Raw genomic sequence first — 16,242 nt, 5'->3', positions numbered from 1 at the left:
CAAAAAACCCCAGCAAAGCATGATCCAATTTGCTCCAACAGGGGAAACAAAATCCATCCTGATCCCCCCGAGAGACAATCAGATATTCCCTGGATGAACTTTACCTATAAATGTTAGTACCCAGTTATATTTCACATATTCCCGTTTTAAAGCCGGTGAAATCACCAGTGCATGTGCACTGAGCTCTGAATAGAGGGCACACTGAATGTGCCATCAATCCAGATCACTGTGCCACAACTGTGACTCCTGTGCACAAAATAAATCAACACACAGCCATTAATGTCTAAACCGCTGGCAACAAAAGTGAGTACATCTCTAAGTTAAAATGCCCAGTACTAACAAGTCACATGACACCAGGGAGGGAAAATGGCTAATTGGGCCCAATTTGGACATTTTAACTTAGGGGTGTACTCACTTTTGTCGCCAGCGGTTTAGATAATAATGGCTGTGTGTTGAGTTATTTTGAGCGTGACCGAGTGGAAGTTTGCTGACAGGCGGATGGAGACTCTGAGAGGAGCGGGGCCTGGTCGCAGAGGGGAGCAGAGCTCCCGGTTTGGGTGAGAGACATCCAGTATCCCCGTCTGTCTTAAACACAGATCTAGACTGAAACAGGACAGGACAACTAAACTGTGTACTTTCCTAAGGCCATACTGATATCCTGATAAACCACTGGACCAGTGGTGTATTTAGGTTTTGTGCTGCCCTAGGCCTGACTAAACTTGTGCACCCCCTAATTTAAATATGACCAACCCCTTCCTGTAAAGACCACACATCTTCCTGTTTATGACCCGCCCTGTCATCTGTAAACCACAGACCACAACCATAGTCTATCAGTGCCCATCAGTGTAGCCTCATCAGTTCCCATAAGGTCAGCCTCAGCAGTGCCCATCATCATACCATACCATATCATACCAGGAGGTAGCAGTGTGACTGCTTTATGGGGGAGCCAGGCTGATTTTCCTCCTGGACCCTGCCCTTCAGCCCAATTCACCCTATAAGACGGGCACTATACTAAAAGTGGACAAAAAATTAACCCCGCTGCTATGGATGCAATATAGTTTTTACAAGATAGGCAACTTGAAATTGACGACATATTTACTGAAGTATTGGAAACTGATGCTTCACAGGACCTCATGTCCAACTTGAACATCTTGGGTTTTACCCTTGAGAAGCAAGTGAGGACATGGTGGGACATATGTACCTTTGAGAAGTACATAAAAGAGAAAATCATCATGAGGAGCCTCAGGTGGGAGGTGACTCCGCAGGATGCCCTCGATGATGATAATTCCTCTAAAGAATGGTTGGAGTTTTTCAACAATGTAGGTGTCAAATTACAGGAACTAATCTTGAAAAGAAATAAATTAAAAATGAAGATTTTAGAAAAAAAGATCGCTGATTTGAAGAATGTTTTAGATAAGGATAAGGATTCACCAGTCGTTTTAAAATTTAATGCGGATATAAAGAAAAAAACTACAAAAAATGGACAAAGACACACATAAAAAGAAGGTGAAAAAGTATTATAGGGATTTGGGGGACTTCAAGAATAACTCTATATATCTCTGGCAAAATCCAGGGACAGTTCCCAACCAGAGACCATCCACTAATGTAGGAATGCCAAGTCGACAATCCAATGGACAAATGACCACTCCGGGACCCAGTACCCCTAGAGTGGTTTCTAGGCCTGCTCCTGGTCAACAGGACGTGTGCCCAAAAAATCCCAACAATACTAACAATAGAGGAGCTGCGGTAGGTAATTGGAACCAACGAGTAGACCCCAGTGAAAGATTTGGGCACCAGTCGAATATGAGATCGGACTCTCCCTATAGGGTCCCCATTCAAAATCGGTATGATCCTCTAACTCAATATAGTGAGTATAATCCCCCTCCCCAAACCCTCCCCGCCCTTTTCCGTGGAGGGGGGGAAGAGGCAGGGGCGGGAGAAGGGGCGGCAGACCCTGGCGGGGGAAACCCCAATATTGGGGCCCTCCACAATCGCAGGGAATATACAACCCTCATTGGAGGCCACAATCGGATCTACAGCCCCCTATGAGAGATCGACCTCGAGAGGATGTAGAGCAGGACGCAGGGAACAAAAAAAGAAGACTGGACAGCGATTAGACGGAATTTATAATTTGGCGGAAGTATCCCTAACCGATAAAGAAATCAACATTCTACATGCTGGTTTGAAGTGTGCTAAGCAAAGGCCCGTTAATAAATTTAACGTATATATAGACTTGCACAAGTTTGTAAGGAAGATTAACCTTAAAAAATATTATCTGAACCCCGCAAGAGTGATAGGAGCCCCTAAAGCTGGTTTGGCCAACTATACAGTGGGAACTGATAGTGGTCTCAAGAATAAATCACTTTTTATACCCCCAACAGTCATCCAACCAACATATAGAGGTGTTCAAGAACCTCGTAATTAAGGACCTGAGGGAAATTCCCAACAAAAAGGGTGTGAATCCAAGGCACATCCAAGAGGGGCTGGAGGCCCTTGAAAAAAGAAAAGACGTCATTGTACGTCCGGCGGATAAGGGAGGGGGGGTCTTATTGCTTAAGAAGGAGTACTACCTCACCCAACTTTCCACAATCTGACAAGGACACATATAGGATCTTACCAACTGATCCTACCGTAAAATATAGACGTGAGTTGGAGACATTGGTAAGAAGTGGATATGAGAATTATATTTTAACTAAGAAGGAGAAACAATACCTGGTACCCAGCTTTAGCCGTATTCCAACCATTTATACGCTACCTAAGGTCCACAAGGACCAGGTTAACCCTCCAGCGAGACCGATTGTGAATGGAATTCAGTCGGTCACAGCAAGGCTTGGAGAGTACCTTGACTCCTTCTTACAAACTAGTGTACTCCAACTTAAATCCTACTTGCGAGACACCAAAGCGTTTTTGTTAGCACTTAATGAGGTGCAGTTACCGATTAATCAAGACATCTTCTTGGTCACTGGTGATGTCTCCTCCTTATATACAATCATACAACATGACGATGCTTTACTGGCTTTCAACTGGGCATTTAGCAAATGGGATGACATCCCAGATATTCAAAAACGGTTTTTGAGGGATGTACTAGACTTTTGTCTAGCTAGAAATTATTTCTGGTTTGATCAAGTGTTTTACCAGCAGCAGAGAGGGGTAGCCATGGGGGCCAAATTCGCTCCGAGTTTGGCCAACATCTTCATGGGCGAGTGGAAAGATAGGTTTATCTACGCAGCCCAACATGAAGAGCCTATTTTATATCGCAGATACATTGATGATCTGTTCTTCTTGTGGGCTGGTTCGGAGTCCTCCCTACAATCGTTCTGTGATAAATTGAATGATAACCGGAACAACATAAAATTGGACTTCAATTGGAGCCGAGAGAGGATCCAGTTTCTGGATGTGGAGATATCCCTCTTGGAAGGTGGGCTGAAGACACAAGTTTACTTCAAGCCCACCGACCGAAATGGGTATCTCCCCGTCCAGAGTGGGCATCACCAACAATGGTTATCTAATATCCCCAGGGAACAGTTCCTTCGGGTCAGAAGGAATTGTACCCTTGATGAGGACTATAGGACACAGTCTCTAGTTCTCAAACAGAGGTTTTTGGAAAAAGGCTATCAAGAGACCAAACTCGATAACACCATAAGGGAAATAGGCACTTTGTCCCAAGAGGAATGTTTGAAAGACTCCGCTAAAGTAAGAACGCAAACACATGAATGGAGCTTCATCTCTCAGTACAGTGCCCAATACCGAGAGGTAGAAGATATTGTGAATAGACACTGGCCCGTTCTTTGTATTGACAAAGTCTTGAGAGAATTCCTTCCTGAGCGCCCAACCTTCATATACAAAAGGGGACCCACGTTCGGTGACGAGGTGGTCAAAAAAGTATTGGACCCCCCTGTAAGACCGAAGATGTTCTGGGACAATACTACAGGCTTTTTTGCATGTAGGAGGTGCAAGTCCTGTAAACAGGTTAATACTCATTTAAGAAACTTCACAAGTTTCTCTTCTCCATCAAATGGACTTACTTTTGTAATTAAAGATCTAATCACCTGTAGCAGCACACACGTTGTGTACTGCATACAATGCCCTTGCAACTTACTGTATATTGGAAGGACAAAACGCACATTATCTGTTAGGATTTCGGAGCACATTACCAATATCAGAAATGGCTTCAAAGATCACATTTTATCCTTACACTTTCGAAACGTTCATAACAAAGATCCAACTATGTTGAAGTTTTGGGGTGTGGAGAAGGTTGATCCAGTTTGGAGGGGATCCAACATGGTCCGCGAAATATCGAAACGCGAGACAAATTGGATTTACCAGACGGACTCCCTGCACCCTAAGGGACTCAACGTTGACCTAGACATCAACTGCTTTATTAGCAATTATTGATGTCTGGGTACAACATATCCATCTCTTTAGAGCAGTGGAAACATACTGTATCGGTTGATCTAAGGGCCTTTCTTTGTTTATTCGTATTAATCAGTAACATACAAGTGTTTTTGATAATAACCTTCTATTAATGGTGGTTCATCAGACCACCACAGAACTATGAGCTTCATTTTGGTGTATGTTAATTTATATCTGCACATAATTTTGAATTCTATTTATTTTTTAGATGAATATAATTGTGGTATTTAGCCCCACAATTGGGGGATTTTAAATTTATTTTATTAATTTAGTTGTGTTTACTAGGCATGTGAATTCTTATCATATCAATTTCATTTCTAATTTTAATCATATACTCATTTTCATGAGACTGTGAATGAGTTTTATACATGTTTATTTAATAATGACATATATTTTATGTACGGTGAATGGCATTCAGTGTAATTTATTTATGCTTTTATGCTTTTAAAAATTATAAACTGAGGCTAAGTATTCTGGAGTTCCTGTGATTTGGCTTAAGGATTCGGCTAGATGACACCTCCCTCATGCATAGATGGGGTCAGCATCGTGCATATGAGATGTGAGACACGATTGACTAGCGCAGGGAGATCACTTCCTGTGTTATTGTCATTAAAGCCGACCGGATGTTTACATCAGTGACGCACTTCCGGTCTGACGCGTGTCCCGCGCCGTGATTCTGGGCGGAGCGAGGATGCACGCCGGAAGTGGTCACTACCGGAAATGCTCATTGCGGTTTGACTTCCGGGTGAAGCTTGATTGGGCGCGAGTGCGCACGTCCTGGCGTCAGTATAAATAGCCCACGACCGCGCCGCGCACACGGGCTCTCTGTTGAAGTCGGAAGACGAAACACGTCAGAGCCGTTGTGCGCGGTCGCATAGGACACCTACAGACACGCCGGAGCTCATCCCAGATCCCATAATTTTGGGACAGAGTTTTCCAGCGGATTTTATACTTCCACTCAATGCCTTCACTATATGCTTCCTCCTGTAAGTAGACATCCTGAGGGGAGAGGGGCTACATTGTGTTGTTTGCTGTGTGTTTTAATAAACGTCATTGGCGGAATTACACTATTGTTGCCCCACTTTGTTCACTTACATGGTCTTTGGAAACGGAGGAGATTGTGTGGATAATAGAGGAAAAGTGGGTCCAGTGTCCAACGTTTTAGCCAAGTGGTGGAAAACTTTGAAGGATCTTGATTCACTGTCATCTGGTGAGTTTTAAGAATGGGGGGTGCACAAAGTGGTGGTGGAAGTCTGGTGCTGCAGTCAGGACCCCTCACACCCTTCCTGTTATAAAGGACTGTGTTTAACCTACCCACTTCAGGACCTGAAATTACCCATCTGAATGTTGAAGGACTTTTGTTTGTATACTACAGTCCGCCTATATAGCGCTGCTAGTGTTTGATTGTATTACTTTTGCATTTAATATTATCGGACACCTTTGTTGTTGACTATACTAAAAGTGTAGCGCAAGCCGGCAGGGACCCTTTTTAGTGGGGGAGCCGGGAGGAGGCTGTTTTTTTCTAGTGTGTGATGCAGCTTTTTTGCTGCCCCCCTGCAAAGTGCTGCCCTAGGCCTGGGCCTTGTTGGCCTAGGCCAAGATACAGCACTGCACTGGACACTGCAAATATACATATAGTGCGAGGTGGGTGAACCAGGCCTCAAGCTCTCTACTCAGTACTAGGCTGTTAACCTGTTGTGACGCATTAGGATTTATTACGCTTGCTACTCTGTGGATTACAACTATTGATTGCTTTGGGGAATACAGTTCACCATCTCTACCTTTATTGGATTACAAATACTTTCCTCGGATTGTTGGGAGTTCCTTGCCGGTGAAGACAAGTGAGGCCTCACTCTCCACGAGACGCTTGCAATTCATTATAAAGGGGGCCCCCATTAGTACACAGAGTGCACTCTGATAGTTGTTTTAATATTGATATTTCTTACTTTGCATTCAAGTTACCAATTGTAGTCACTGTTATCTGTGGTCACTCTCTAATTACTTCAGCTTGGTTAAAGTGTTGTTTATCGTTGCTGAACGTAATCCCCTAGCATACATACACATTTGTTTGTGTATATGTATGTGTGGCCTTTGTTCTGGATCCTTAGTGCTGAACTAAAAGGCCTAAATCCTTGGTTGGGAATTCGGGATCTATCCCTTTAGCAACCTCTGTGTTATTTCTGATTTTGTTTGCATATTCTTGTTTTGCATAAAAAGTCAAAAGCAGTACATTGATTGTTCACTGCAATACTTGTGGCCTCCATTACTCATAATGACAGAACTAATAGTGAAAGGTGGGTTGGAGCAGGCTCAGGGCGCAAGAAATGAAGAGGATACCAATGCAACAAGCCACTCCCTCGGGGGCAGGGCTACATGTATATAAAATGCACTTTTTACCTTTCAAAAAGTGTTTCCCAGTGCTTAACCTTTCATCCAATTTCTATATTGCTGCATTTGTGAATTTCAAAAGCCAATATAAAGGAATAGTAGTGGGTTTAACTAACAATTTTTTTTGCATAATTCTCCTTTAAGGAGGCGTGGCAGGGGTGTGACTCCTATGCCTATATGTTTTTGCTAATAGGTGTCCCTTGTTCCCTTCTCAAAAAGTTGGGATGTTTGCATTTCCTTCACTGGCTTTGAGTATTCTAGACAATGAAAATACACACTACTGAGGCCCAAAGATTAAACAATAAGTACCAAAGAGCCACAAGTTGGGCACCAATGGCACCCAGGACTTGCAGTCTGCAGTGATGTTATCATACCGATCTCATCAATAAGTGTGCAGAGACTCTGCACTATAAAGGAAGTTTGCCGCATAATCACATACCTGTACGTCATTTTGCTCAAGCGGTTGTACCAGGGTGATCCCTTCAGCTGCCGGTTTACTTGGCAGCCAACGGCGTCAGTTTTCAAAAATCCTCATTATTCAAAAACGCTGATCCTGGTGTTTTGAATACTTTCAAGTGCAAAGGAGGTGTTTGAGGTCTTTCAGACCCCAGATTCCTCCATAAAGAGTACCTGTCACTGCCTATTACTGTCACAAGGGATGTTTACACTCCTTGTGACAGCAATAAAAGTGATCAGAATTTATTTATTTTTTAACCACTTCTGGACCGGAAGATTTTCCCCCTTAATGACCAGGCCATTTTTTGCGATTGGGCACTGCGTTACTTTAACGGACAATTGTGAGATTGTGCGACACTGTACCTAAATAAAATTGATGTCTTTTCCCCCCACAAATAGAGCTTTCTTTTGGTGGTATTTGATCACCTGTGTGATTTTTAATTTTCGCGCTATAAACAAAAAAGCGCGACAATTCTGAAAAAAAAAATTATATATATAATATTTTTCACTTTCTGCTATATAAAATTCCCAATAAAAAAAATTTTAAAATCAAATTTTTTTAATCATTTTAGGCCAATTTGTATTCCGCTACATATTTTTGGTAAAAAAAAAATCCCAATAAGCGTATTTTGTTATCGCGTCTACAAACTAGGGGAAAGATTTATGTCATTTTTATTTTTTTTTTTTTACTAGTAATGGCGGCGATCCGCGATTTTTAGCAGGACTGCGACATTGCGGCGGACAGATCGGACACCTAACTGACATTTTTGACACTTTTGGGGGGACCAGTAACATTACTACAGTAATCAGTGCTAAAAATATGCACTGTTACTGTAATAATGACACTGGCAGGGCAGGGGTTAACCCAGGGGTGATCAAAGGGGTTAAATGTATGACTAGGGGGTGTTTTCCAACTGTGAGGGGGATGGGCTTGTGGAATCAACACAGGGACAGTGTTCCTAAATAGGAGGAACACAGGCGCTCTGTATTGATTCTGGAGAGAACAATGGTCTGCTGTGTTTACAACAGAAGACCACCGTTCTCTCTCCACGGGGAGCGATCGTGGGTGTCTGGTGACAATCGTGGCCGATGGCCCCGGGAATCAGCTTCTCTGCTGGCGAATGGGGGCGCGTACGTGCCTACAGGATCACTCCCACGGATCGCCATACAGGTACAGCGATTTTCGCAGCAGAGCCAGCCTGCTGCAGTATATATTTGGCAGGCGGTTGGCAAGTGGTTAAAGAGACAGTGTAAAAATAAAAAAATTCAATAAAATAAATAAGAATTTTTTTTTTTTTTTTTTAAGCGCAGCATCCCTCCAAAGCAAATGCATACGTAAGTCGCGCCCGCAAATGTAAACAGTGTTTAAACCACACATGTGAGGCATTGCCGCGATCATAGAGCAAGAGCAACAATTCTATTGCATGACCTCCTCTTTAACTCTAAACAGGTAATTGTTAAAAATTCTTAAAGCGTCGCCTATGGAGATTTATAAGTACTGTAGTTTGTCGCCGTTCCACGAGTGTGCACAATTTTAAAGTGTAACATGTTAGGTATCTATATACTCAGCGTAACATCATCTTTTACATTCTACAAAAAAATTGGACTAACTATACTATTTAGTTTTTTTTTTTTAAATTAACTGGTGTCTTTTTCCCACAAAACTTGTGTTTGAAAGACCGCTGAGCAAATACCGTGTGACATAAAGTATTGCAACGCTCGCCATTTTATTCTCTAAGGTCTCTTCTAAAAAAATATATATATATAAATATATACAGTATATACTCAGCGTAACATCATCTTTTACATTCTACAAAAAAATTGGACTAACTATACTATTTAGTTTTTTTTTTAATTAACTGAAGTGTGTTTGGCCCAAAAGACCGCTGAGCAAATACTGTGTGACATAAAATATTGCAAGGCTCGCCATTTTATTCTCTAAGGTCTCTGCTAAAAATATATATATATATTAATATATATATAATGTTTGGGGGTTTTAAGTAATTTTCTAGCAAAAAATACTGACTTGTAACCAACAAATGTCAGAAATAGGCCTGGTCTAAAGGCCCGTACACACAATAAGAAAATCGGAAGTAAAATTGAATGATCTGCCGATTTGTGCATCGTTAGTATGGTGCTTTTGACAGCTGATTGTGAGTTTTTGGATGACAAAACTGGATGTGCAGGCTATAAAATTTTTATAGTACGTGAACACAGCGTCCGATTTTCATTATATTAGTACAGTTTTCGTCCGAAAAAAATTGTAAGAGAAAGACTACGCATGTTTGGAAACAAAAGAATACATACAAAACAATTCTACACATGACATCACTTCTGCAGTTGAGTTCTGTTGTGCAGGACAAAAATGTGACCGATAATCTGATTGTGTGTATGAGGATTTATAGTGGTTTACAGAATGGCTGAGCTTGGCTTATACCAGACCCTTAAAGCCCACAGCTGACCCTAATAAAATGAAAATCTCTGATATGTAAAGTATACACATTTTTCCTCTTCAGCTATTGTTTGCTAAAAAAAAAAAAACCTTGTGCCATTCTGGTCTGTTGAACAATCAACCACAAGCCTTCAAAAAAACAGCAAAATAAAAGCTGCATCTAACAGTTTTTACATTTGGTTTATTGCATAAACAGGTTCTTCTGGAGAACTTGTAACTGTCTGATTACACTGTGACCAATATGTATATAGGGTGATGAAAAGTGATGGCGGATTTCAGAAACTAGCCCTTAACTTGATTTTATGATGAGATACAGCGCATTCATAAAGTATTCAGACCCCCTTCACTTTTTTCATATCTGTTATGTTGTAGCCTAAAGGCCCGTACACACGTACCGATCGCCGGCATACAAACGTCGGCGGACGAAAGATCTGCCGATTGTACACGTGTTAGTATGGTGCCTCCGACAGATGTCTGCGCACAATCCGCGGACAAAAGTCTTTCGTGCAAACATGAAAATTTTTGTCTGCGGACACCAGAACGGACGATTGTTCGCCTGTCAGTACAGAATTCGGCCGACAGACCGCAGATTTGCAAGACTGGGCATGCTCAGAAAATTAAAAACACAGGGAAAGTTAACCATTACATGACATCACTTCTGCAGTCAGCTGAAGTCTGCAGACAAAATTCTTGTGCTGTCCTTGTGCTGTCTTTGCACTTTTCAACAGACACCGACATCCCGGGGAGAAAAGACGAACATTTGTATGCCGACGATCGGTACGTGTGTACGGGGCTTGATACTACAGCTGTTTAAATTCATTTTTTCTCATTAAACATTTTAGCTCCAGGAGATTTACCCCCTTCATGACCAGGCCATTTGTTACAATACGGCACTGCGTTACTTTAACTGACAATTGTGTGGTCATGCAAAGCTGCACACAAATAACATTTATGTGTGATTGGCTCACTGATTTTCCCAGAAGTCTGCACTAAGATACAAGTCAGATTTTAGGCATCCCAAGCAACAAAAATGTCATTTTTTGGTAAAACACTCCCAATAGGTAATCACGTCTAAAGGGATGCAGACCCAGCAGCTTTCCTCATTATAGCCCTGCAGGTGTAGCAGCTTCAAAGTAAATACAAATTCCATAAATATATACGTGTGTATATATATATTTTTTTTCCACACAAATAGAGATTCATTTTGGTGGTATTTATTTATTTGTTTATTTTTTGCGCTATATACAAAAAAAAGACAATTTAGGCTCCGTTCACATGTAGGCGTTTTTGGGCGTTTTTGGGGAGTTTTTCTGCTCTAGGATCAGCTCTCAAAACGCCCAACAAGACAAATCCTATTCATTTCAATGGCCCCTGTTCACATCTGAGCGTTTTGATGCTGTATACAAAACGCCCAACGCTCAAAAAAGTACATGAGCTTCTTTTTTGGGCAGATTACAGGCGTTTTCCATTGATCTCTATTCAATCTAAAAACGCCTGCACAAAAATCGCGGTAAAAATCGCGGTAAAATCGCGTTAAAAACCGCGCGAAAACACTACGCTCAGGTGTGAATGTAGCCTTAAAAAAAAAAACAAACAATATTTATTGATTGGTTTACGCAAACGTTTTAGCAACAAACTATGGTATATATTTATTGAATTTATATTTACTTTGAAGCTGCTGCACCTGCAGGGCTCTAATGAGGAAAGCTGCTGGGTCTGCATCCCTTTAGATGTGATTACCTATTGGGAGTGTTTTATCAAAAATTACATTTTTGTTGCATAGGATGCCTGGAATCTGAATTGTATCTTAGTGCAGACTTCTGGGAAAATCAGTGAGCCAATCACACAAGCAGGAAATGATGTTTCTGGGGTGTGGTCAGTATACATTCTGTGTACAGAACACCTCCAGGTTGCCATATTGCATTTTACAGAAAATGACAGAGCCGCGGATTGAAAAGGAAAGGTCATTTTTAATACCATTCAATTGCAACATGACTTGTGTCGCTATTGTATACGCTATATTCGTTTCTTTTATTTGCTATTTTTTTCCCACTAAAGTGGAGTTACCCTTTAAAGGAGATTGTATAATTTGATTTAATCATCTGTGGCCAAGTTTAAGGGGATTATTGGAGTTTTAAAGATCACACAGATCCCAGGCATTGCATCTGGGACTTATGGATGATTGAATGTACCTAGAATTGTGACCTATTTATTGTAACCTTCCATTCACTAAAAGTGACACCTTTGTTGAAGTTTGTAGTAGTCACTTCTTCTTTTTAGCTCTTGTTTCCCTTTCTGAGTTCTTTATCTTTATTAATGGAAAATACCTAAAATTAGCTTATAGGATCATTTTGCCCAATTTTTTTTTCTTTCTTTTTTTTTATTTTATTGTAAACCTATCCTGTTGATAATTGATTCCCCCCCCCCCCCCAAGTTAATATCTAGGCGAATTTGGAGGACTGCAGCAGGGGGGCCTAAAGACTTGATCAGTAAACACTCTCAATGATTACCATTCAAGTTTTCAGCATAACTAACCTTTAATTAACTCTTTTACTGCTGGTGCTGTAGGGCTAAATTCACACTTGCAGTTAGGGGGGGTTATAAATAGGGGGTTAATCCGTGTTTTTACCACCCTCTATCCACCCCTCTAAAGGGGTATACTTGCTGCCGCTGCAATGCTTTGCTGCACAGCTGAAGATATAAGCCCCCGTTACATGAACGGGACCCATTCAAGAGAATGGGTCTGCAATCTGCATCCCAACCTTGTTGTATTACCGTATGTCTTAGATATTCCCACGCATGCCACAGGTAGATTTAGGACTTTTAGGACTATTGTTTTAGTTTCATTCAGAACTGATGCACTGTAACGGGTTTAAGACCGGAAGATTTTCCTGCTTAATGACCAGGCCCTATTTTGCGATTCGGCACTGCATTATTTTAACGGACAATTGGGCGGTTGTGCGATGCTGTACCCAAATACAATTGACATCCTTTTTTTCCCACAAATAGAGCTTTCTTTTGGTGGTATTTGATCACCTGTGCGATTTTTATTTTTTGCGCTATAAACAAAAAAAGAGCGACAATTTTGAAAAAAAAAACATTCCCCAAAAAAATGTAAAAATCAAAATGTTTTAACATTTTAGGCCAATTTGTTTTCTGCTACAGATTTATGTCATTTTTATTGTTTTTTTTTTTTTCTAGTAATGGCGGGGATCAGCGATTTTTTGCTGGACTGCGATAATTGCGGCGACAGATCGGACCCCTAACTGACATATTTTACACTTTTGGGGGTACCAGTGACATTACTACAGTAATCAGCACTAAAAATATGCACTGTTACTGTTAGAATGCCTTTGGCAGGAAAGGGGTTAACAGTGTTGGTGATCAAGGGGTTAAATGTGACCCTAGGGAAGTGATGCTAACTGATGGGGGGGGGGGGGGATTGGGCTTGTGAGATGACCATAGAGACCTTCAATCCTATATAGCAGGATTACGTAGTCTCTGATCATCTCAGGGAGAAGGATGGATGGCTGTGTTTACATCACCCGTCCATTCTTCTCTGTCAGCGGGGGGAGATCGCCGGTATTAGGCGGCAATCAGAGCCGCACACACGCATTGTCTCCCCGGCTGATTAGCGGGGGGCAGGAGTGCGCTGCCGGCGGCGCGCGCTCGCCCCCTAGCCTCCTGAGAGTGAGCAACGTAGAGCTACATCGCTTTGCCCAGGAGCGGCTGCCATCCTCAGTAAATCTGAGGCGGGCAGTCGTCAAGTGGTTAATGGCTTGTTCACATGAGCATGCCTAAGAGTACGCCCGTGCAAGGACCCTGTTTGCCTGCACATGGAAGCACAGGTGTTATTTGCATCCCCATGCAGACAGTCCCATTCATGTCAACTGGCACTCTGCAGCTGGATGGACACAGCCGCTTATCCCAATTTGAAGGCAGTGTAGGTTTTGGTGCATGCGAGTTCCTAATCCTGAAGAAGAGTCTATACACCTGCCTCGAAACCCATCAGTTGCCATTTCAACTGCTCTTTGCTTATTGGGCCACCATCTATGTCACCGTTTTATATATATATATAAGACAGATATGTTCTGGCAAAATATGCTACAGGATAGCAAAACAGGACAGGTGGTCAGAGGCTGTGCAATGGATGGTAGAAGACAGAAACAGGACAGGTGGTCAGAGGCTGCATATTGGATGGAACAGGAGAGCAAAACAGGACAGGTAGTCAGAGGCTGTGCATTGGATGGTACAGGAGATGTCTTAGGCTGTGCGGACATGGTACAGGAGATGTCAGAGACTGTGCGGACATGGTACAGGAGATGTCAGGGGCTGTGCGGACATGGTACAGGAGATGTCAGGGGCTGTGGGGACATGGTACAGGAGATGACAGAGGCTGTGGGGACATGGTAGAGGAGATGTCAGAGGCTGTGCGGACATGGTACAGGAGATGTCAGAGGCTGTGCGGACATGGTACAGGAGATGTCAGAGGCTGTGCAGACATGGTACAGGAGATGTCAGAGGCTGTGCAGACATGGTACAGGAGATGTCAGAGGCTGTGCGGATATGGTACAGGAGATGTCAAAGGCTGTGCAGACATGGTACAGGAGATGTCAGGGGCTGTGCGGACATGGCACAGGAGATGTCAGAGGCTGTGCAGACATGGTACAGGAGATGTCAGAGGCTGTGTGGACATGGTACAGGAGATTTCAGAGGCTGTACGGACATGGTACAGGAGATGGTCAGGTGCTGTGCGGACATGGTACAGGAGATGTCAGAGGCTTTGCTGACATGGTACAGGAGATGTCAGAGGCTGTGCGGACATGGTACAGGAGATGTCAGAGGCTGTGCGGACATGGTACAGGAGATGGTCAGAGGCTGTGCGGACATGGTACAGGAGATGTCATAGGCTGTGCGGACATGGTACAGGAGATGGTCATAGGCTGTGCGGACATGGTACATGAGATGTCAGGTGCTGTGTGGGCATGGTACAGATGTCAGGCGCTGTGCGGACATGGTACAGGAGATGTCAGAGGTTGTGCGGACATGGTACAGGAGATGTCAGAGGCTGTGTGGACATGGTACAGGAGATGTCAGAGGCTGTGCGGACATGGTACAGGAGATGGTCAGAGGCTGTGTGGACAATGTACAGGAGATGGTCATAGGCTGTGCGGACATGGTACATGAGATGTCAGGCAATGTGCGGGCATGGTACAGATGTCAGGCGCTGTGCGGACATGGTACAGGAGATGTCAGAGGCTGTGCGGGCATGGTACAGGAGATGTCTGGCGCTGTGTGGGCATGGTACAGGAGATGTCTGGTGCTGTGCGGACATGGTACAGGAGATGTCTGGCACTGTGCGGGCATGGTAAAGATGTCAGGCTCTGTGCGGGCATGGTACAGATGTCAGGCGCTGTGCGGGCATGGTACAGATGTCAGGCGCTATGCGGACATGGTACAGGAGATGTCTGGCGCTGTGCGGGCATGGTACAGAAGTCAGGCGCTGTGCAGGCATGGTACAGATGTCAGGCTCTGTGCGGGCATGGAACAGGAGAGCAACACAGGACAGGTGGTCAGAGGCTGTGCATTTTTATGGGAGAGGAGAGCAAAACATGACAGGGGGTCAGAGGCTGTGCAATGGATGGTAGAGGACAGAATGCACAGGTGATCACTGACCAGAGGCTGGAGGGGTACAGTCCTATTGCTCGGCCGGCCGGCATGCACCATCACGGAGAGGACTGAAATCACATTTACAAAATGGCGCCGCCCGGCTCCATTATGTCCCAGGAACTGCGCATGCGCTCTATGGCTGAATATACCATTCTGGCAATCTTCAGAACGGCGCATGCGCACAGGGCCGGCCTTAGGTGTGCAGGCGCCCTGTGCGAGTTAATCCTGTGGCGCCCCCACCCTACACACACACAAAGCCCCTTATATATCAGAGCCCCCCCCCCACACACAGAGCCCCCCCCATACATAGCCCCCTTACATCAGATCACCCCCCCACGGAGCCCCCCACATCAGAGAGCCCCCCTTACATAACAGACCCCCCACACAAAGCACCCCTCACACAGAGCCCCCCTCACATTTTTTGAAGGAATTAGATCTCACTTACCTTACGCTGACTGCAGCTTTTTTTTTTCTTCAAACTTCCCGCCCACACATTCCCGGGGAGCGTGGGCGGGAGGAGGAGGAGAAGGGGCGGGGCGAGGAGGAGCTGACGATCTCTCCTCCCTGCAGGGATGCCAGAGGAGAGATCGTCAGCTCCTCCTCGCCCCGCCCCTTCTCCTCCCGCCCCGCCCACACTGTCAGCGTGGATCGGAGGCTGAGCTGTGTGTGATACACAGCTCGCCTCACTGCAGCAGTAGGTGACAGAGGCACAGCCGCACAGCGGGAGGTAAGCGGCGGCCGCGGCCTATGTTAACCCTGTCCAGGCCGCGGTCGCCGCTTACCTCCCGCTGTGCGGGCTGAATCGCCTGATCTTCTGCGAGCTGTGATGGCCGCACGGCGCCCTTGTTGCCCATGGCGCCCTG

The 16,242-nt window shown here is 44.1% G+C and overlaps 1 protein-coding gene across 2 annotated transcripts in view; it reads left to right on the top strand.

The window, feature by feature from the left end:
- The window catches only part of BLK (BLK proto-oncogene, Src family tyrosine kinase), a 144,051-nt gene that overhangs the window by 76,111 nt on the left and 51,698 nt on the right, over positions 1 to 16,242 (top strand). The gene's annotated exons all lie outside the window — the stretch shown is intronic.

The sequence above is a fragment of the Pelophylax lessonae genome, assembly GCF_965119305.1.
Source record: "Pelophylax lessonae genome assembly, chromosome: 3".
NCBI classification, from domain to species: Eukaryota; Metazoa; Chordata; class Amphibia; order Anura; family Ranidae; genus Pelophylax; species Pelophylax lessonae.
This window is presented reverse-complemented; position numbering and strand designations above follow the sequence as displayed.